Raw genomic sequence first — 23526 nt, 5'->3', positions numbered from 1 at the left:
CACTTCCCCTGTGTCCCAGGGCTGATTACCCTCTGATTAGCCTAGTGGTTAGAGTGGAGGGGTGGCAGCGTAGCCTAGTGGTTAGAGTGGAGGGGTGGCAGCGTAGCCTAGTGGTTAGAGCGTTGTACTAGTAACCGAAAGGTTGCAAGATCGAATCCCCGAGCTGACAAGGTACAACTCTGTCGTTCTGCCCCTGAACAAGGCAGTCAACCCACTGTTCCCTGGTAGGCCGTCATTGAAAATAAGACATTTGTTCTTAACTGACTTTTCTAGGTAAATAAAGGTACATTTTTATAATTACAGATGGATGGGACTGGTCCATTGCTTGTGAATCATCCATATTGTGTAGCTGTACTGTAGGTAGAGACTAGGTAGTACTAGGTCTGCCTGGCTGCCCTATAACAGATTTGGTTTTACTCTTTGTTCAATTATACCATTCGCTACTGCATTCCTAACTTCCCAGAACGCACCAGAACCCTGAATCTGTTGTTGGGGTCTTTGGTGTACTCTTTGCAGCCTGCGTGGCAGGGTGACAGGTACTCCGTGCTGTCAGATCCACACACTGGGTTGAAGGCGTTAGCTGGGCAGGAGCAGTTGGAATAACAATTGGCCAGAGACCTGATGAGAAGAGAGAAGATGATGAGAGATGTTTCAAGAATGATGTTGGTATCACAATAGACTTATACACTATTTTGCCCGAAATGTATTGTGCTTGCTCGGATATTGTCTTTTCACACTGTCCTTTCTAGCAGGGTTTAGCAGCTACGGTGAATTCATAACAAGCTCAGTACAACTCCACTTTACTAGGCTCAGCTCAGCTCAGTACAACTCCACTCTGCTAGGCTCAGCTCAGCTCAGCTCAGTACAACTCCACTCTGCTAGGCTCAGCTCAGCTCAGCTCAGTACAACTCCACTCTGCTAGGCTCAGCTCAGTACAACTCCACTCTACTAGGCTCAGCTCAGTACAACTCCACTCTGCTGCTGCTAGTACCCACTGAGCTCAGCTCAGTACAACTCCACTCTGCTAGGCTCAGCTCAGCTCAGTATTACAACTCCACTCTGCTAGGGCTCAGCTCAGTACAACTCCACTCTACTAGGCTCAGCTCAGTACAACTCCACTCTGCTAGGGCTTCAACTCAGCTCAGCTCAGTACAACTCCACTCTACTAGGCTCAGCTCAGTTACAACTCCACTCACTAAAAGGTCACAGCTCATTACCAACTCCCTCTGCTAGGCTCAGCTCAGCTCAGCTCTCTAGGACAACTCCCCACTCTGCTAGGCTCAGCTCAGCTCCAGTACAACTCCACTCTGCTAGGCTCAGCTCAGTACAACTCCACTCTTACTAGGCTCAGCTCAGTACAACTCCACTCTGCTAGGGCCTCAGCTGTACAACTCCACTCTACTAGGCACAGCTCAGTACAACTCCACTCTGGCTAGGCCTCAGCTCAGTACAACTCCACTCTGCTAGGCTCAGCTCAGCTCAGCTCAGTACAACTCCACCCTCTGCGTAGCACAGCTCAGCTTAGTACAACTCCACTTTACAAGGCTTCAGCTCAGCTCAGTAGTGTGAAAGGGTCATTCATGTTAACTTCAGGTTTGGATCACGATAGACGTTTGGGTGGAGGTAAGTTCATCAGTAAGAGCTCAGTGCCGAAAAACCACATAACAGAAGACAACAGAGATATGAGGTTATGGGATGAAGACCAGGTTCCTGCTTATGTTAGATGTTGTTCATTAGCCTCTGGTTGCTATTGTACTGCAGTAAAACAACATTCTAGTTGTTTTGGGCTCACCAGTGGCACAGCGCCAAACAATACTTTTTCTTAAATCTTCAACAAAATGCTAGGTCTTATCCCATGAAGTTGCTTGTCTATTTTTCAGTCTGTTGGTACTGTCTGAAAAAGGTACTGTACGTTTGTTTATTCTCCCTATTATGACCTCATCGTTTATGTAACGTATGAACTTGTGCATGTGTTTCACCAGGCACTTTATTTATCCAACGAATTAAAACGCTGCAGACTGTACATCTCTGTTTTGACGTCTGTAGTGATAGGTGATAACTCCATGGCGTTTGGCTTTGGGCAAGACTGGTTGAAGAACCTTAAACTCCAGTCCTCATGGCTTCCCAATAACTCCCATGTCATTAAAAAACAACCGCTGACAAACTACAGACAGTAACACAAACATCCCCAGATACGGTTAGCTACACTACAGACAGTAACAACATCCCCGAACAGTTAGCTGACAAACTACAGACAGTAACACAAACATCCCCAGATACAGTTAGCTGACAAACTACAGACAGTAACACAACATCCCAGATAACAGTTAGCTGGACAAACTACAGACAGCTAACACAACATCCCCAGCATACAGTTAGCTGACAAACTACAGACAGTAACACAAACATCCCCAGATACAGTTAGCTGACAACTACAGACAGCAACACAACATCCCCAGATACAGTAGCTGACAAAACTACAGACAGTAACACAACCACCCCCAGATACAGTTAGCTGACAAACTACAGACAGTAACACAACATCCCCAGATACAGTTAGCTACACAACTACAGACAGTAACACACATCCCAGATACAGTTAGCTACAAACTACAGACGTAACACAACATCCCCAGATACGAGTAGCTGACAAACTACAGACAGTACACAACATCCCAGATACAGTTAGGACAAACTACAGACAGCAACACAACATCCCCAGATACATTAGCTGACAAACTACAGAAGTAACAACAAACATTCCAGATACATTAAGCTGACAAACTACAGACACAACACAACATCCCCAGATACGTTAGCTGACAAACTACAGACAGTAACACAACATCCCCAGATACAGTTAGCTGACAAACTCAGACAGTAACACAACATCCCCAGATACAGTTAGCTGACAAACTACAGACAGTAACACAACATCCCAGATACGGTTAGCTGACAAACTACAGACAGAACACAACATCCCCAGATACAGTTAGCTGACAAACTACGACAGTAACACAACATCCCAGAACAGTTAGCTGACAAACTACAGACAGTAAACACAACATCCCCAGATAGGTTAGCTGGACAAACTACAGACAGTAACACAACATCCCCAATACAGTTAGCTGACAAATACAGACAGTAACACAACATCCCCAGATACAGGTAGCTGACAACTACAGACAAACATAACCACAACATCCCCAGAGAACGGTTAGCTGACAAACTACAGACAGTAACACAACATCCCCAGAGAACGGTTTAGCTGACAAACTACAGACAGTAACACAACATCCCCAGATACAGTTAGCTGACAAACTACAGACAGCAACACAACATCCCCAGATACAGTTAGCTGACAAACTACAGACAGCTAACAACAACATCCCCAGATACGTTAGCTAACAAACTACAGACAGTAACACAACATCCCCAGATACAGTTAGCTGACAAACTACAGACAGTAACACAACATCCCCAGATACAGTTAGCTGACAAACTACAGACAGTAACACAAAATCCCCAGTACAGTTAGCTGACAAACTACAGACAGTAACACAACATCCCCAGAATACAGTTAGCTAAAAACTACAGACAGTAACACACACATCCCCAGATACGGTTAGCTGAACAAACTACAGACAGTAACACAACATCCCCAAGATACGGTTAGCTGACAAACTACAGACAGTAACACAACATCCCCAGATACGGTTAGCTGGACAAACTACAGGACAGTAACACAACATCCCCAGATACGGTAGCTGACAAACTACAGACAGTAACACAAACATCCCCAGATACGGTTAGCTGAACAAACTACAGACAGTGAACACAACATCCCCAGATACAGTTAGCTGACAAACTACAGACAGTAACACAACATCCCCAGAGATCGGTTAGCTGACAACTACAGACAGTAACACAACATCCCCAGATACAGTTAGCTGACAAACTACAGACAGTAACACAACATCCCCAGAGAACGGTTAGCTGACAAACTACAGACAGTAACACAACATTCCCCAGAATACAGTTAGCTGACAAACTACAGACAGTAACAACAACATCCCCAGAGAACGGTTAGCTGAACAAACTAGACAGTAACACAACATCCCAGATACAGTTAGCTGACAACTACAGACAGTAACACAACATCCCAGCAGAACGGTTAGCTGACAAACTACAGGACAGTACACAACATCCCCAGATACAGTTAGCTGACAAACTACAGACAGTAACACAACATCCCCAGAGAACGGTTAGCTGACAAACTACAGAACAGTAACACAACATCCCCAGATACAGTTAGCTAACAAAACTACAGACAGTAACACAACATCCCAGATACAGTTAGCTGACAAACTACAGACAGTAACACAACATCCCCAGATACGGTTAGCTGACAAACTACAGACAGTAACACAAACATCCCCAGATACAGTTAGCTGACAAAACTACAGACAGTACACAACATCCCCAGATTACAGTTAGCTGACAAACTACAGACAGTAACACAACATCCCCAGAGAACGGTTAGCTGACAAAAACTACAGACAGTAACACAACATCCCCAGATACAGTTAGCTGACAAACTACAGACAGTAACACAACATCCCCAGAGAACGGTAGCTGACAAACTACAGAACAGTAAACACAACATCCAAAGAGAACGCGTTAGCTGAACAAACTACAGACAGTAACACAACATCCCCAGAGAACGTTAGGCTGACAAACTACAGGACAGTAACACAACATCCCCAGATACAGTTAGCTGACAAACTACAGGACAGTAACACAACATCCCAGGAGAACGGTTAGCTGACAAACTTACAGACAAGTAACACAACATCCCCAGATACAGTTTAGCTGACAAACTACAGACAGCAACACAACATCCCCAGATACAGTTAGCTGACAAACTACAGACAGTAACACAACATCCAAGGAGACGGTAGCTGACAAACTACAGACAGTAACACAACATCCCCAGATAACAGTTAGCTGACAAACTACAGAGAGATAAACACAACATCCCCAGAGACTGTTAAGGCTGACAAACTACAGACCAGTAACAACACATCCCAATAACAGTTAGCTGACAAACTACAGGACAGTAACACAACATCCCCAGAGAACGGTTAGCTGACAACTACAGACAGTAACACAACATCCCCAAGATACAGTTAGCGACAAACTACAGACAAACACAATCCCCAAGAGAACGGTTAGCTGACACAACTACAGACATAACACAACATCCCAGATAACAGTTAGGCTGACAAACTACAGACAGTAACACAACATCCCCAGAGAAACGGTTAGCTGACAAACTACAGACAGAAACACAACATCCCCAGATACAGTTAGCAACAAAACTACAGACAGTAACACAAATCACCCAGATACAGTTAGCTGACAAACTACAGACAGTAACACAACATCCCCAGAACGGTTAGCTTGACAAACTACAGACAGTAACACAAACATCCCCAGATACAGTTAGCGACAAACTACAACAGACACAACACATCCCCAGATACAGTTAGCTGACAAAACTACAGGACAGTAAACAACATCCCAGAGAGGACGGGTAGCTGACGAGACTTACAGACAGTAACACAACATCCCATGGATACAGTTATTCTGACAAACTACAGACAGTAAACACAACACTCCCCAGAGAACGGATAGCTGACAAACTACAGACAGAAACAAGCATCCCCACGGAGAACGGTTAGCTGACAAACTACAGACAGTAACACAACATCCCCAGAGAACGGTTAGCTGACACAACTACAGACAGTAAACCAAACACCCCAGATACAGATAGCTGACAAACTACAGACAAAACACAACAGCCCAGAGAACGGTTAGCTTGACCAAACTACAGACAGTTAACAACAACATCCCCAGATACAGTTAGCTGACAAAACTTACAGACAGCAACACAACATCCCAGATACAGTACCTGACAACTACAGACAGTGCAACACAACATCCCCAGATACGGTTAGCTAACAAACTACAGGACAAGTAACACAACATCCCCAGATACAGTTAGCTGACAAACTACAGACAGTAACACAACATCCCCAGATACAGTTAGCTGACAAACTACAGACAGAACACACACATCCCAGATACAGTGACTGACAAACTACAGAACAGTAACATCAACGTCCCCAGATTAAGTTAGCATAACAAACTACAGACAGTAACACAAACAATTCCAGATACAGTTACTGACAAACTACAGGACAGTAACACTAACATCCCCAAGATACGGTTTAGCTGACAACTACAGACCAGTAACACAACATCCCAGAACAGTTAGCTGACCAAACTACAGACAGTAACACAAACATCCCCAGGAGAACGTTAGCTGACAAACTACAGACAGTAACGACAACATCCCCCAGATTACAGTTAGCTGACATAAACTACAGACAGCAACACAACATCCCAGATACAGTTAGCTGACAATACAGACATAACACAACTCCCCAGATACGGTTAGCTAACAAACTACAGACAGTTAACACAACATCCCCAGAATACAGTTCAGCTTGACCGAAACTACAGACAGAACACAAACATCCCCAGATACAGTTAGCTTGACAAACTTACAGACAGTAACACCAACATCCCCAGGATACAGGGTTAGCTGACAACACAGACAGTAAACACACAACATCCCCAGATACAGATAGCTAACAAAACTACAGACAGTAACACAACAATTCCAGATACGGTATAGCTGACAAAACTACAAGACAGTAACACAACATCCCCAGATACGGGTTAGCTGACAAAACTACAGACAGTAACACAAACATCCCAGATACAGTAAGCTGACAAACTACAACAGTAACACAACATCCACCAATCAGCAAAACATAACACAAAATTCAAAGTTAGCTGACAAAACTACAGACAGTAACACAACACCCAATTCCAGATAACGGTTAGCTGAACAAAACTACAGACAGTAAACACAACATCCCCAGAGAACGGTTAGCTGACAAACTACAGGACCAGTAACACAACATCCCCGAGAAGCAGTAGCTGACAAACTACAGACAGCAACACAACATCCCTCGGTTAGACAATAAGACAGACCACTCCAATAAAGTTAGCGAAACTGGACGACACAAACCCTAACAGTTACTTACAAAACAGACAAGTTACAACATCCCTACAGTTAGTGAACACAGACCAGTAAACCAATACTAGCACACGAATTCAGTCTTAGCTACACAAACGTAAATCCAGACTACGAAACTCAGACTACACAGACAATCCCAACTCAGCCCATCACAAGTATAAAAGGACTGTTCCACCAAGTACAGGCTGTACAAAACAACTAGAACAAGATGAAAAACGACAAGATCATCCCAAACACCAGATTTATGAACCAAAAGACGGGTCTGAGTTGAGCCCACTTAAGGCCAAGGACACGAACACAGGGATACAGCACCCAGATAACACGTATCCAAAGCTTGATACCCCAGACATAACATGCATAACTCCTTCATCGCTTCCTTCTGTATCAATATCTCATATTTCTTCATTAACATATCCTCAACACTCCTCCTAAATACAGTCTAACTAAAAATTAACTAAACTATATCTATTCACTTTTAGTTATATCCTTACTATAAATCTCTCCGCAGATACGTGTTAGCTGGTACTCCGAAACCTATAAGACAGTCTATAATTATCTAACATCTGACATCCATCGAGTACTTAATCTTATTTAATTCTCTCCATGTATTTACATTATTCTCTCTTATTTTCATATTCTCTTTTTTATATGTAGAACTTAAATCCAAGAATCATTGCTGTACTTCTTATATCTCTATTAGACACGAAACAAACATCGATTACGTCTAGTGAACAAACAGGTAATAACACAACATCTCCCATATAACTTAGTTTCTAATTTAATTTATCATATCTATACATGTTAACACAACATCCCCAGATTATTGTTTTTGCTGGCAATCGACAGCTACCAACTATCCTCTGGTAAGACGGTAGTCTGATTAATTATCTATCATATCTTAAACACCCAGATCAGTTGCTAAAACTCGCCAGTAAACCATCATACATTAACTGACAATACAGAAGTAAACCATCTACATATTAGCTGAACTACACAGTCCATTCCCTCGCGTTATACATAGCAGACAGTAACACAACAGTCCCTCTTTTTTTATATATACCAGTTTAGTTCTGTTATCAAATCTACAGACAGTAACAAGCTAACATCTCCTTCAGGTACTGGTTATGGCTAAAAAATGACTTGTTAAACATCCCTGGAGGAACGGTTAGCTGACAAACACAGACAGTAACACAACATCCCCAGATACAGTTAGCGACAAACTACAGACAGCAACAACAACATCCCCAGATACAGTTAGCTGACAAACTACAGACAGTAACACAACATCCCCAGATACGGTTAGCTAACAAACTACAAGACAGTAACACAACATCCCCAGATACAGTTAGCTGACAAACTACACGACAGTAACACAACATTCCCCAGATACAGTTAGCTGACAAACTACAGACAGAACACAAACATCACCAGATACAGTTAGCTGACAAACTACAGACAGTAACACAACATCCCCAGATACAGTTAGCTAACAAACCTACAGACAGTAACACAACATCCCCAGATACAGTTAGCTGACAAACTACAACAGTAGTAACACAACATCCCAGATACGTTAGCTGACAAACTACAGACAGCTAACACAACATCCCCAGATACAGTTAGCTGACAAACTACAGACAGTAACACAACATCCCCAGATACAAGTTAGCTGACAAACTACAGACACTAACCACAACATCCCCAGAGAACGGTTAGCTGACAAAACTACAGACAGAACAACAACATCCCCAGATACAGTTAGCTGACAAACTAGAGACATAACACTACATCCCCAGAGAACGGTTAGCTGACAAACTACAGACAGTAACACAACATCCCCAGGAAACCGGTTAGCTGACAAACTACAGACAGTAACACAACATCCCCAGATACAGTTAGCTGACAAACTACAGACAGTAACACAACATCCCAGAGAACGGTTAGCTGACAAACTACAGACAGTAACACAAACATCCCCAGAACAGTTAGCTGACAAAATACAGACAGTAACACAACATCCCCAGATACAGTAGCTGACAAACTACAGACAGTAACACAACATCCCCAGATACAGTTAGCTGACAAACTACAGACATAACACAACATCCCCAGATACCAGTTAGCTACAAACTACAACAGTAACACAACATCCCCCGATACAGTTAGCTGACAAACTACAGACAGTAACACAAACATCCCCAGATACAGTTAGCTAACAAACTACAGACCCAGCAACACAACATCCCCAGATACGGTTAGCTGACAACTACAGCAGTAACACAACATCCCCAGATACAGTTAGCTGACAAACTACAGACAGCAACACAACATCCCCAGATACGGTTAGCTGACAAACTACAGACAGTAACACAACATCCCCAGAGAACGGTTAGTGACAAACTACAGACAGTATAACACAACATCCCCAGATACAGTTAGCTAACAAACTACAGACAGCAACACAACATCCCCAGATACGTTAGCTGACAAACTACGTACTACAGACACATCAACAACATCCCCCTCAGCACACCGACCCCAATCAACCAGGACAGGCTCTCCAAGATTTAACCGTTTTGTAAAAAATGCAGATTACACCCCAACACTGACTCACCTTGGAATTCATAGTTGACCCTCTTTCCACCCTCTGTGTGGGACAGCCCATGAAGAAGAGGGGATGAGGAGGAGAACAGAGATGGACAGCATGGCGACAGAGAAAACGAGGATGGCCTTAAGAAGAGAGATCATTCTCTTCATGATGACCCGCGCACCAGCATCCCCACGGCAAAGAAGGAAGGTTCACCGCACCCTGAGGACGACGCGACAGAGTGATTAGAAAAACTAAGATAAAATAACCAGAGATAAGACAAATTAACCAGAGGCTAAGATTAAAATAACCACAGCTAGAGAAAAAACCACAGCTACAGTAAAATACCACAGCTAGATAAAAAATAACCACAAAGCTAAGAAAGATAAAATAACCAGAGCTAAATAAAAAAACCACAGCTAAGATAAATATAAATAACCAGAGCTAAGATAAAATAACCACAGCTAAGTAAAATAACCACAGCTAAAGATAAAATAACCACAGCTAAGATAAATAACCAGCAGCTAAGATAAAATAACCACAGCTAAGATAAAATTAACACAGCTAAGATAAATACCACAGCTAAGATAAAATAAACCACAGCTAAGATAACATATAAAATAACCAGAGCTAAAGATTAAAAATAACCACAGCTAAGAAAAAATAACCACAGCTAAGATAAAATACACAGCTAAGAAAATAACCACGCAAGATAAAATAACCACAAGCTAAGATAAAATACCAACAGCTAACGATAAAATAACCACAGCTAAGATAAAAATTAACCAGAGCTAAAATATTAACATATAAAATAACCAGAGCTAAGATAAAATAACCACAGCTAAGATAAAATAACCAGAACTAAGATAAATAACCAGAGCTAAGATAAAATAACCAGAGCTAAGAAAAATAACCAGAGCTAAGATAAAATAACCACAGCTAAGATCAAATAACCAGAGCTAAGATAAATAACCAGAGCTAACATAAATAACCAGAGCTAAGATAAAATAACCAGAGCTAAGATAAAATAACCAGAGCTAAGATAAAATAAGATAAGATTAACATTATTGTCCCAGAGTGGAAATATTTCTTGGAAATGCAAGTGCTGCTGCTCCCTCAACAAATACACATACAGCAAAATAGATACTGACAGTAGAATATATGACAGTAGAACAGATAAGATGCCAGTAGAATAGATAAGACAGAATAGATAAGATGCCAGTAGAATAGAAAAGGACAGAGCCCTCCAAAAGCATTTTTTTTTTTTTTTATAACTCTCAGAACTTGTCTTCTGTGAAAATGTGTTATTTTCTGACCGATTCAGTACTGTACACCGGCTGTGGTTCCACCCATGTGAACAGTGTTAAAAACAACAGCCTCAGATGAGCACACACTTTGCATTCTTCTCTTAGGGAGCTGAACATGCCCAGGTGGCTGCACAGGATAACAGCTCTCCGGATTCTCATCAGACGGGTCTCACTCACCTTGTGATCCATCACTCAACCTCGCCAGGGGGCACAAAAATCTTGACCCACTGAGATGCGCAAGGAATTTAAGTCACTGGACATTCGTATTGCAACCATTGAGTCTGCCCTCGAGCACATCCTGGCCAGGTTACCCCTGCCTGGTACCAGACCCAACCTTCTGAACGGAGCGTGGTTGTTGGATCAGATGACACTGACGTACCTGTCCAGAAGAGCCTCCCGTTGTTCAAAGACTGAGCACGTCCCGTTGTTCAAAGACTGAGCACATCCCATTGTTTAAAGACTTTGTGTGTGAGTCTCCAGTGTGTGTTTTGGGAGTGAGGGGTACCTTTTTCATTTTAAACGTTGGAGAAAATACAGCATGTTCCTAGCGTGTGAAGAACATGCCTGCTAGCTTCATAAATGCTATCATTTACAGATACGCCATAATTCCCCTGTTCCACATAGTGGATCAACAAGGAGTTACATACACCATCGTTCCTCTGTGTGTGTGTGTCTGTCTCTCTTTGTGTGTGTGTGTGTGTGTGTGTGTGTATGTGTGTTCTGTACTGACCTATGAGGAGACAGTAGTGTTGTACTGACCTATGAGGAGACAGTAGTGTTCTGTACTGACCTATGAGGAGACAGTATGTTGTAACTGACCTATTGAGGAACATAGTGTTCTGTACTGACTATGAGGAGAGAGTTAGCGTTCTGTACTGACCTAATGAGGAGACAGTACGTTGTTCTGTACTGCACCTAGTGAGAGAACCAGTAGTGTTGTACTGACCTATGAGGAGACAGTAGTGTTGTACTGACCTATGAGGAGAACGTAGTGTTCGTGTACTGACCTATGAGAGAGAGTAGTGTTCTGTACTGACCTATGAGGAAGACGTAGTGTTCTGTACTGACCTATGAGGAGACAGTAGTGTGTGTACTGACTATGAGGAGACAGTAGTGTTCTGTACTGGACCTATGAGAGAGCAGTAGTGTTCTTGTAACTGACCTATGAGGAGACAGTAGTGTTCGTACTGACCTATGAGGAGACAGTAGTGTTGTACTGACCTTGAGGAGACAGTAGTGTTCGTACTGACCTATGAGGAGACAGTAGTCTGTACTGACCTATGAGGAGACAGTAGTGTCTGTACTGACCTATGAGGAGGACAGTAGTGTTCTGTACTGACCTATGAGGAGACAGTAGTGTTGTATGACCTATGAGGAGACAGTAGTGTTCTGTACTGACCTATGAGGAGCCAGTAGTGTTGTTACTGACCTATGAGGAGACAGTAGTGTTCTGTACTGACCTATGAGGAGGCTGTAGTCGTTCTGTATGACCTATGAGGAGAAGTAGTGTTCTGTACTGACCTATGAAGGAGCCTGTAGTGCTTGTACTGACCTATGGAGACAGTAGTGTTCTGTACTGACCTATGAGAAGACAGTAGTGTTCTGTTACTGACCTATGAGGAGAGAGTAGTGTTTGTACTGACCTATGAGGAGACAGTTGTTCTGTACTGACCTATGAGGAGAGAGTAGTGTTCTGTACTGACCTGTGAGGAGACAGTAGTGTTCTGTACTGACCTATGAGGAGAACGTAGTGTTCTGTACTGACCTATGAGGAGACAGTAGTGTTCTGTGTACTGACCTATGAGGAGACAGTGGTGTTCTGTAGACCTATTGAGGAGACAGTAGTGTCTGTACTGACCTATGAGGAGAGAGTAGTGTTCTGTAACTGACCTATGAGGAGCAGTAGTGTTCTGTACTGACCTAGTAGGAGACAGTAGTGTCTGTACTGACCTATGAGGAGACAGTAGTGTTCTGTACTGACCCTATGAGGAGACAGTAGTGTTCTGTACTGACCTATGAGGAGACGTAGTGTTCTGTACTGACCTATGAGAAACAGTAGTGTTCTGTACTGACCTATGAGGAGACAGTAGTGTCTGTACTGCCTAGAGGAACAGTAGTGTTGTACTGACTATGAGGAGACAGTAGTGTTTGTACTGACCTATGAGGAGACATAGAGTGTTCTGTACTGACCTATGAGGAGACAGTAGTGTTGTACTGACCTATAGAGACAGTAGTGTTCGTTACTCCCTATGAGGAGACAGTAGTGTTCTGTACTGACCTATGAGGACAGTAGTGTCTGTTACTGACCTATGAGGAGACAGTAGTGTGCTGTACTGACCTATGAGGAGCAGTAGTGTTCTGTACTGACTTATGAGGAGACAGTAGTGTTCTGTACTGACCTATGAGGAGACAGTAGTGTTGTACTGACCTATGAGGGACAGTAGTGTTGTACTGACCTATGAGGAGACAGTAGTGTTTCTGTACTGACCTATGGAGACAGTAGTGTTGTACTGACCTATGAGGAGACAGTAGTGTTCGTACTGACCTATGAGGAGACAGTAATGTTGTACTGACCTATGAGGAGAACAGTAGTGTTCTGTACTGACCTATGAGGAGAGAGTAGTGTTCTGTACTGACCTATGAGGAGAAGTATGGTCTGTATGACCTATGAGGAGACAGTAGTGTTTCGTACTGACCTATGAGGAGACAGTAGTTGTTGTACTGACCTATGAGGAGAAGTAGTGTTCTGTACTGACCTATGAGGAGACAGTAGTGTTCTGTACTGACCTATGAGGAGACAGTAGTGTTCTGTACTGACCTATGAGGAGACAGTAGTGTTGTACTGACCTATGAGGAGCAGTAGTGCTGTACTGACCTATGGGAGACAGTAGTGTTCTGTACTGACCTATGAGGAGACAGTAGTGTTCTGTACTGACCTATGAGGAGGCGTAGTGTTTGTACTGACTATGAGGAGAGAGTAGTGTTCTGTACTGACCTATGAGGAGACAGTAGTGTTCTGTACTGACCTATGAGGAGACAGTAGTGTTCTGTACTGACCTATGAGGAGACAGTAGTGTTTGTACTGACCTATGAGAGACAGTAGTGTTGTACTGACCTATGAGGAGGCTGTAGTGTTGTACTGACCTATGAGGAGACAGTAGTGTTCTGTACTGACCTATGAGGAGACAGTAGGGTTCTGTACTGACCTATGAGGAGACAGTAGTGTTCTGTACTGACCTATGAGGAGAGAGTAGTGTCTGTACTGACCTATGAGGAGAGAGTAGTGTTCTGTACTGACCTATGAGGAGACAGTAGTGTTCTGTACTGACCTATGATGAGACAGTAGTGTTGTACTGACTATGAGGAGACAGTAGTGTTGTACTGACCTATGAGGAGACAGTAGTGTTCTGTACTGACCTATGAGGAGACAGTAGTGTTGTACTGACCTATGAGGAACAGTAGTGTTGTACTGACCTATGAGGACAGTAGTGTTCTGTACTGACTCTATGAGAGACAGTAGTGTTGTACTGACCTATGAGGAGACAGTAGTGTTCTGTACTGACCTATGAGGACTAGTGTTCTGTACTGACCTATGGAGACGTAGTGTTCGTACTGACCTATGAGGAGACAGTAGTGTTCTGTACTGACCTATGAGGAGACAGTAGTGTTCTGTACTGACCTATGAGGAGACAGTAGTGTCTGTACTGACCTATGAGGAGGCAGTTGGTGTTGTACTGACCTATGAGGAGAGTAGTGTTCTGTACTGCCTATCGAGAGACAGAGTGTTCTGTACTGACGCTATGAGGGACAGTAGTGTTGTACTGACCTATGAGGAGACAGTAGTGCTTGTACTGACCTGAGGAGAGAGTAGTGTCTGTACTGACCTATGAGGAGACAGTAGTGTTCTGTACTGACCTATGAGGAGAGAGTAGTGTTCTGTACTGACCTATGAGGAGACAGTGTGTTGTAGTTACTGACCTATGAGGAGACAGTAGTGTTCTGTACTGACCTATGAGGAGACAGTAGTGTTCTGTACTGACCTATGAGGAGACAGTAGTGTTCTGTTACTGACCTATGAGAGAACAGTAGTGTTCTGTACTGACCTATGAGGAGACAGTAGTGTTCCGTACTGACCTATGAGGAGACAGTAGTGTGTACTGACCTATGAGGAGACAGTAGTGTTCTGTACTGACCTATGAGGAGACAGGAGTGTTCTGTACTGACCTATGAGGAGACAGTAGTGTTGTACTGACCTATGAGGAACAGTAGTGTTGTACTGACTATGAGGAGACAGTAGTGTTCTGTACTGACCTATGAGGAGACAGTAGTGTTGTACTGACCTATGAGAGACAGTAGTGCTGTACAGACCTATGAGGAGCTGCTGTAAGCGGTGTCGTGCTGTACTGACTATGAGGAGGCTGCTGTAAGCGGTGGTCGTGCTGTACTGACCTATGAGGAGGCTGCTGTAAAGCGGCAGTCGTTGTTGTACTGACCTATGAGGAGGCTGCTGTAAGCGGCGGTCGTGCTTGTACTGACCTATGAGGAGTTGCTGTAAGCGGCAGTCGTGCTGTACTGACCTATGAGGAGGCTGCTGTAAGCGGCAGTCGTGCTGTACTGACCTATAAGGAGGCTGCTGTAAGCGGCGGTCGTGCTGTACTGACCTATGAGGAGGCTGCTGTAAGCGGCGGTCGTGCTGTACTGACCTATGAGGAGGCTGCTGTAAGCGGCAGTCGTCTGTGACTGACCTATGAGGAGGCTGCTGTAAGCGGCGGTCGTGCTGTACTGACCTATGAGGAGGCTGCTGTAAGCGGCGGTCGTGCTGTACTGACCTATGAGGAGGCTGCTGTAAGCAGCGGTCGTGCTGTACTGACCTATGAGGAGGCTGCTGTAAGCGGTGTCGTGCTGTACTGACCTATGAGGAGGCTGCTGTAAGCGGTGGTCGTGCTGTACTGACCTATGAGGAGGCTGCTGTAAGCGGTGGTGTGCTGTACTGACCTATGAGGAGGCTGCGTAAGCGGCGGTCGTGCTGTACTGTCTCTCCAGGAACTTGTTGAGGAAGGTGGCGAGGCCAGCGATGACTGAAGAGAAACAGCACTGAGACAGGACCAACAGCAGGAACAGAGGACTGAGGAGCAGACGGACAAACAGCCTGGGGAACACTGGGGAGAGAGAGGACACACAGAGACAGGCAAGAAAGACAGACACAAAATAATACATAAATTAGTCAGTTAACTAAGGGTATTGTAGCCAGCGGGCAGATTCTCTGTAGAATTCTACCAAACACACAATATTGTGTGTGTGTGTGTGTGTGTGTGTGTGTGTGTGTGTGTGTGTGTGTGTGTGTGTGTGTGTGTGTGTGTGTGTGTGTGTGTGTGGTGGTGTGTGTGGTGTGTGTGTGTGTGTGTGTGTGTTGTGTGGTGTGTGTGTGTGTGTGTTTGTGTCTGCCAGCCTGTCTATAGAGGACTTACTCTTAAGGAAATCAAGCAGTGAGATCTCAGGCTTTTCGGAGCCTTCATTCAGAATGTCAGTTTCAGCTCCATTTACCTAGGAAATAATACATTAAAGTGGCAATAAGCAGTAGAAAACAATAACAAAGCAAATTCCCCGGCCCTGTTTCTGTAAACATCTGAGAGATGTGGCCGGAGAAATGTTACCAGTCTCAAATTCATAGACAGAGCTATGGATGCAAGGACTGACCATCCATGATATCAACATCACAGTTTTAAAACCACCTTATGAGGTTATACAGTGGTTGTTACCATTCACTTTGTTTACAAACATAGGAGTAAAACAAGCTTATATATTTGGGGTTTTGATGCGGTACAACAATTGAAGTAAGAGCATGAGGCATTTATGAGCTATATTCTTAAAGAATCAGGTACATATTATTAATTTATAAGTCAAACATTTATACAGCAACTGCAGATGACCTCTTTAAGGTTGAAGAACAGTAGAAAGAATGCATGCATAATTTAAGCTTTTATTTTGGAAAATGTATTTTCAGAAGGGCGAAGAAAGCATAAGTTTTGATTTCATTATTCATGCAATATTTTTCAATGTTAAATCTTGGGAGAGAGAGAGACAGACAGACAGGGAGAGAGAGAGAGAGAGACAAGAGAGAGAGGAGAGAATCCCCTTGAGGAATTTACTTAATCTTTTCCAACCGCTGAATGGAAATATCTCTTAAACAAGCAGAGAGAAGAAATTGGCTGCACCATATCAGATGAGAGGCTATGGGAATCTGGAATATGAGAATTTGATTTGAAAAAGTCCATCTTTCACCAGCCTGTGTGTGATTCTCAACAGTATATAACCAATACGCTGACCAGAAAACCTGAGGTAACTGAGTTTGGCTGTGGAAACCGACTGCAAGTAATCGGTCTGTGTTACAGGTCTAAGCTTTTATCCAATTAAAAAGCAAAACACAAACGTTTTAATTGAAAAGTAGGCATTGGTTTGAAGCCGATAAAGAAAGAAATTCACGAGCCCCACAATGCCTACTCCACCAATGCTCTACCAAGGTTTTACAGCAGCACAATGCCTACTCCACCCATGCTCTACCAAGGTTTTACAGCACCACAATGCCTACTCCACCCATGCTCTACCAAGGTTTTACAGCACCACAATGCACACAATGCCTACTCCACCCATGCTCTACCAAGTTTTACAGCACCACAATGGCCTACTCCACCCAGGCTCTACCAAGGTTTACAGCACCAACAATGCCTACTCCACCCATGCTCTACCAAGGTTTTACAGCACCACAAAGCCTACTCCACCCATGCTCTACCAAGGTTTTACAGCAACCACAATGCCTACTCCACCCATGCTCTACCAAGGTTTTACAGCACCACAAATGCCTACTCCACCCATGCTCTACCAAGGTTTTACAGCACCACAATGCCTTACTCCACCCATGCTCTACCAAGGTTTACAGCACCACAATGCCTACTCCACCCATGCTCTACCAAGGTTTTTCAGCACCACAATGCCTATCCACCCATGCTCTACCAAGGTTTTACAGCACCACAATGGCTACTCCACCCATGCTCTACCAAGGTTTTACAGCCACACAATGCCTACTCCACCCATGCTCTACCAAGGTTTTACAAGCACCACAATGCCTACTCCACCCATGCTCTTACCAAGGTTTTCCAGCACCACAATGCCTATTCCACCCATGCTCTACCAAGCGTTTTACAGCACCAACAATGCCTACTCCACCCATGCTCTACCAAGGTTTTACAGCACCCACAATGCCTACTCCACCATGCTCTTACAAGGTTTTACAGCACCACCAATGCCTACTCCACCCATGTTCTACCAAGGTTTCCAGCCACCACAATGCCTATTCCACCCATGCTTCTACCAAGGTTTTACAGCACCACGATGCCTGCTCTACCAAGGTTTTACAGCACACAACTCGACCTACAACAGTAGCTACCGTGGTCTATTACTTCAAAAACATGTGTATGCAGGTTGTTTTAAGGGTTTAAAACTTTCTCAAACAACCTACACCAGAAGGTATTATGCAACATTATTACACAACATAATACAGAGAATGTTTCCCGTGGGACAACGGTGGTCCTCTCTGATCATCGCTCAGCGGATTAGCTCCGATGTTCCAGAGGGGACCAGAAGATAAACAAGTGTATAGAGATGGGGCCCTTCGCCCGTCAATCAGCTGCTGTACACATTTCAGGGAACACAATCCACCACCTTGGTCATTAAGCAGTGTGTCCCGGTGATGTTCACCGTAGGGGTGGAGTGCATCTGAAGAAAATCATCCAGTCTCTCCAATGAGTAGCAAGAGATGGAGAAGGGTGCGGCCTGCATCTGCAGGAACCCCTTCTATACTTATATTGGTCCATTTCTAGGACTCCGGTACACAGCAGGAGGGTAGGTAGCTAACTAACTAGGACGCCCGGTACACAGCAGGAGGAATAGGTAGCTAACTAACTAGGACTCTGGTACACAGCAGGCAGATAGGTAGCTAACTAACTAGGACTCTGGTACACAGCAGGAGGGATAGTAGCTAACTAACTAGGACTCTGGTACACAGCAGGAGGGATAGGTAGCTAACTAACTAGGACTCTGGTACACAGCAGGAGGGATAGGTAGCTAACTAACTAGGACTCCGGTACACAGCAGGAGGGATAGGTAGCTAACTAACTAGGACTCTGGTACACAGCAGGAGGGATAGGTAGCCTAACTAACTAGGGACTCTGGTACACAGCAGGAGGGATAGGTAGCTAACTAAACAGGACTCCGGTACAAAGCAGGAGGATAGGTAGCTAACATAACTAGGACTCCGGTACACAGCAGGAGGGATAGGTAGCTAACTAACTAGGACTCCGGTACACAGCAGGGAGGGATAGGTAGCTAACTAACTAGGACTCCGGTACACAGCAGGAGGGATAGGTAGCTAACTAACAGGACTCCGGTACACAGCAGGAGGGATAGGTAGCTAACTAAACTAGGACTCCGGTACACAGCAGGCGGATAGGTAGCTAACTAACTAGGACTCTGGTACAACAGCAGGCGGAGATAGGTAGCTAACTAACTAGGACTCCGGTACACAGCAGGAGGGATAGGTAGCTAACTAACTAGGACTCTGGTACACAGCAGGAGGGATAGGTTAGCTAACTAACTAGGACTCTGGTACACAGCAGGAGGGGGATAGGTAGCTAACTAACTAGGACTCTGGTACACAGCAGCAGGTAGGTAGCTAACTAACTAGGACTCCGTACACAGCAGGAGGGATAGGTAGCTAACTAACTAGGACTCCGGTACACAGCAGGAGGGTTAGGTAGCTAACAACTAGGATCCGGTACACAGCAGGCGGGATAGGTAGCTAAACTAACTAGGACTCTGGTACACAGCAGGCAGGATAGGTAGCTAACTAACTAGGACTCTGGTACCACAGCAGGAGGGATAGGTAAGCCTAACTAACTAGGACTCTGGTACACAGCAGGAGGATAGGTAGCTAACTAACTTGGACTCCGGTACCACAGCAGGAGGATAGGTAGCTAACTAACTAGGACTCGCGTACACAGCAGAAGGGTTAGGTAGCTAACTAACTAGGACTCTGGTACACAGCAGGAGGGATAGGTAGCTAACTAACTAGGACTCTGGTACACAGCAAGGCGGGATAGGTAGCTAACTAAACTAGGACTCTGGTACACAGCAGGAGGGATAGGTAGCTAACTAACTAGGACTCTGGGTACACAGCAGGAGGGATAGTAGCTAACTAACTAGGACTCCGGTACACAGCAGGAGGGATAGGTAACTAACTAACTAGGACTCCGGTACACAGCAGGAGGATAGGTAGCTAACTAACTAGGACTCTGGTACACAGCAGGAGGGATAGGTAGCTAACTAACTAGGACTCCGGTACACAGCAGGAGGGATAGTAGCTAACTAACTAGGACTGGGACACAGCAGGAGGGAAGGTAGCTAACTAACTAGGACTCCGGTACACGCAGCAGGAGGATAGGTAGCTAACTGTAACTAGGGACCCGGTACACAGCAGGAGGATAGGTAGCTAAACTAACTAGGACTCCGGTACACAGGCAGGAGGGATAGGTAGCTAACTAACTAGGACTCTGGTACACAGCAGGAGGGATAGGTAGCTAACTAACTAGGACTCTGGTACACAGCAGGAGGGATAGGTAGCTAACTAACTAGGACTCCGGTACACAGCAGGAGGATAGGTAGCTAACTAACTAGGAACTCCGGTCAGCACAGCAGGAGGGATAGGTAGCGTAACTAAACTAGGACTCCGGTAACTACAGCAGGAGGGATAGGTAGCTAACTAACTAGGACTCCGGTACACAGCAGGCAGGATAGGTAGCTAACTAACTAGGACTCTGGTACACAGCAGGAGGGATAGGTAGCTAACTAACTAGGGACTCTCGGTACACAGCAGGAGGGATAGGTAGCTAACTAACTAGGACTCCGGTACACAGCAGGAGGGATAGGTAGCCTAACTAACTAGGACTCTGGTACACAGCAGGAGGGATAGGTAGCTAACTAACTAGGACTCCGGTACACAGCAGGCGGATAGGTAGCTAAACTAACTAGGACTTCCGGTACCACAGCAGGAGGGATAGGGTAGCTAACTAACTAGGACTCCGGTACACAGCAGGCAGGAGTAGGTAGCTAACTAACTAGGACTCTGGTACACAGCAGGAGGGATAGGTAGCTAACTAACTAGACTCTGGTACACAGCAGGCAGGATAGGTAGCTAACTAACTAGGACTCTGGTACACCAGCAGGAGGGATAGGTAGCTAACTAACTAGGAACTCTGGTACACAGCAGGAGGATAGGTAGCTAAACTAACTAGGACTCTGTACACAGCAGGCGGGATAGGTAGCTAACTAACTAGGACTCCGGTACACAGCAGGAGGATAGGTAGCTCAACTAACTAGGACTCCGGTACACAGCAGGAGGGATAGGTAGCTAACTAAACTAGGACTCTGGTACACAGCAGGAGGGATAGGTAGCTAACTAACTAGGGACTCTTGGTACACAGCAGGAGGATAGGTAGCTAACTAACTAGGACTCCGGTACACAGCAGGAGGATAGGTAGCTAACTAACTAGGACTCCGGTACACAGCAGAGGATAGTAGCTAACTAACTAGGACTCCGTACACAGCAGAGGGATAGGTAGCTAACTAACTAGGACTCCGCGTACACAGCAGCAGGATATAGGTAGCTAACTAACTAGGACTCCGGTACACAGCAGGAGGGATAGGTAGCTAACTAACTAGGACTCGGTACACAGCAGGAGGGATAGGTAGCTAACTAACTAGGACTCCGGTACACAGCAGGAGGGATAGGTAGCTAACTAACTAGGACTCTGGTACACAGCAGGCAGGATAGGTAGCTAACTAACTAGGAACTCCGTACACAGCAGAGGGATAGGTAAGCTAACTAACTAGGACTCTCGGACACAGCAGGAGGATAGGTAGCTAACTAACTAGGACTCTGGTACACAGCAGGCAGGATAGGTAGCTAACTAACTAGGACTCGGTACACAGCAGGAGGGATAGGTACCTAACTAACTAGGACTCTGGTACACAGCAGGAGGATAGGTAGCTAACTAACTAGGACCTCGCGTACACAGCACGGCAGGCGGATAGGTAGCTAACTAACTAGGACTCCGGTACACAGCAGGAGGATAGGGAGCTAACTAACTAGCGACTCTGGTACACAGCAGGAGGATAGGTAGCTAACTAACTAGGACTCTGGTACACAGCAGGCAGGATAGGTAGCTAACTAACTAGGACTCCGGTACACAGCAGGAGGGATAGGTAGCTAACTAACTAGGACTTCTGGTACACAGCAGGCGGATAGTTAGCTAACTAACTAGGACTCTGGTACACAGCAGCAGGATAGGTAGCTAACTAACTAGACTCTGGTACACAGCACGGAGGATAGGTAGCTAACTAACTAGGACTCGGTACACAGCAGGAGGATAGGAGCTAACTAACTAGGACTCCGGTTACACAGCGAGGGATAGGTAGCTAACTAACTAGGACTCCGGTACACAGCAGGCAGGGATAGTAGCTAACTAACTAGGACCTCGTACACAGCAGGAGGGATAGGTAGCTAACTAACTAAGACTCTGGTACTACAGGCAGGAGGTTCTAACTAGACTCCGACACAGCAGGAGCTAGGTAGCTAACACACTAGGACTCTGTACACAGGAGGCGGGATAGTTAGCTAACTAACTAGGACTCTGGTACACAGCCAGGCAGGATAGGTAGCTAACTAACAGGACTCTGGTACACAGCAGGAGGGATAGGTAGCTAACTAACTAGCGACGCGGTACGCACAGCAGGAGGGATAGGTAGCTTAACTAAACTAGGACTTCCCGGTACACAGCAGGAGGGAGGGAATTAGGTAGCTAACTAACTAGGGACTCTGGTTACACCAGCAGGAGGATAGGTAGCTAACTAACTAGGACTCGGCTACACAGCGAGGCGGATAGCGTAGGCTACTAACTAGGACCGCTGGTACCACAGCATGGAGGATAGGTAGCCCTAACTAACTAGGACTCCTGGTACACAAGCAGGAGGGATAGGTAGCTAACTAACTAGGACTCTGGGACACAGCAGGAGGGATATGGTAGCGTAACTTAATAGGACTCTGGCGTACACAGCAGGGAAGGGATAGGTAGCCTAACTAAACTAGGACTCGCGTCACACAGCAGGGGATAGGCTAGCGCTAACTAACTAGGGACTCCTGTACACAGCAGCGAGGATAGGTAGCTGAACTAACTAGGACTCTGCGTACACAGCAGGCGGATAGGTAAGCTAAACTAACTAGCTCTGGTTACACAGCAGGCGGGATAGGTACTAACTAACTAAAGGACTCCAGTACACAGGCAAGGAGGTAGGTAGCTAACTAACTAGGACTCCGGTTACAACAGCAGGAGCGATAGGTAAGCCTAATA

General features: G+C 45.0%; 1 pseudogene; it reads right to left on the bottom strand.

Annotated features, from left to right (window-relative positions):
• Positions 1-23526, bottom strand: part of LOC112074298 (solute carrier organic anion transporter family member 2A1-like) — a 48125-nt pseudogene that overhangs the window by 5757 nt on the left and 18842 nt on the right.

This window comes from Salvelinus sp. IW2-2015, unplaced genomic scaffold (assembly GCF_002910315.2).
Source record: "Salvelinus sp. IW2-2015 unplaced genomic scaffold, ASM291031v2 Un_scaffold2565, whole genome shotgun sequence".
NCBI classification, from domain to species: Eukaryota; Metazoa; Chordata; class Actinopteri; order Salmoniformes; family Salmonidae; genus Salvelinus; species Salvelinus sp. IW2-2015.
The sequence above is the reverse complement of the archived record's forward strand: the minus strand, read 5'-3'. Positions and strand labels throughout refer to the sequence as shown.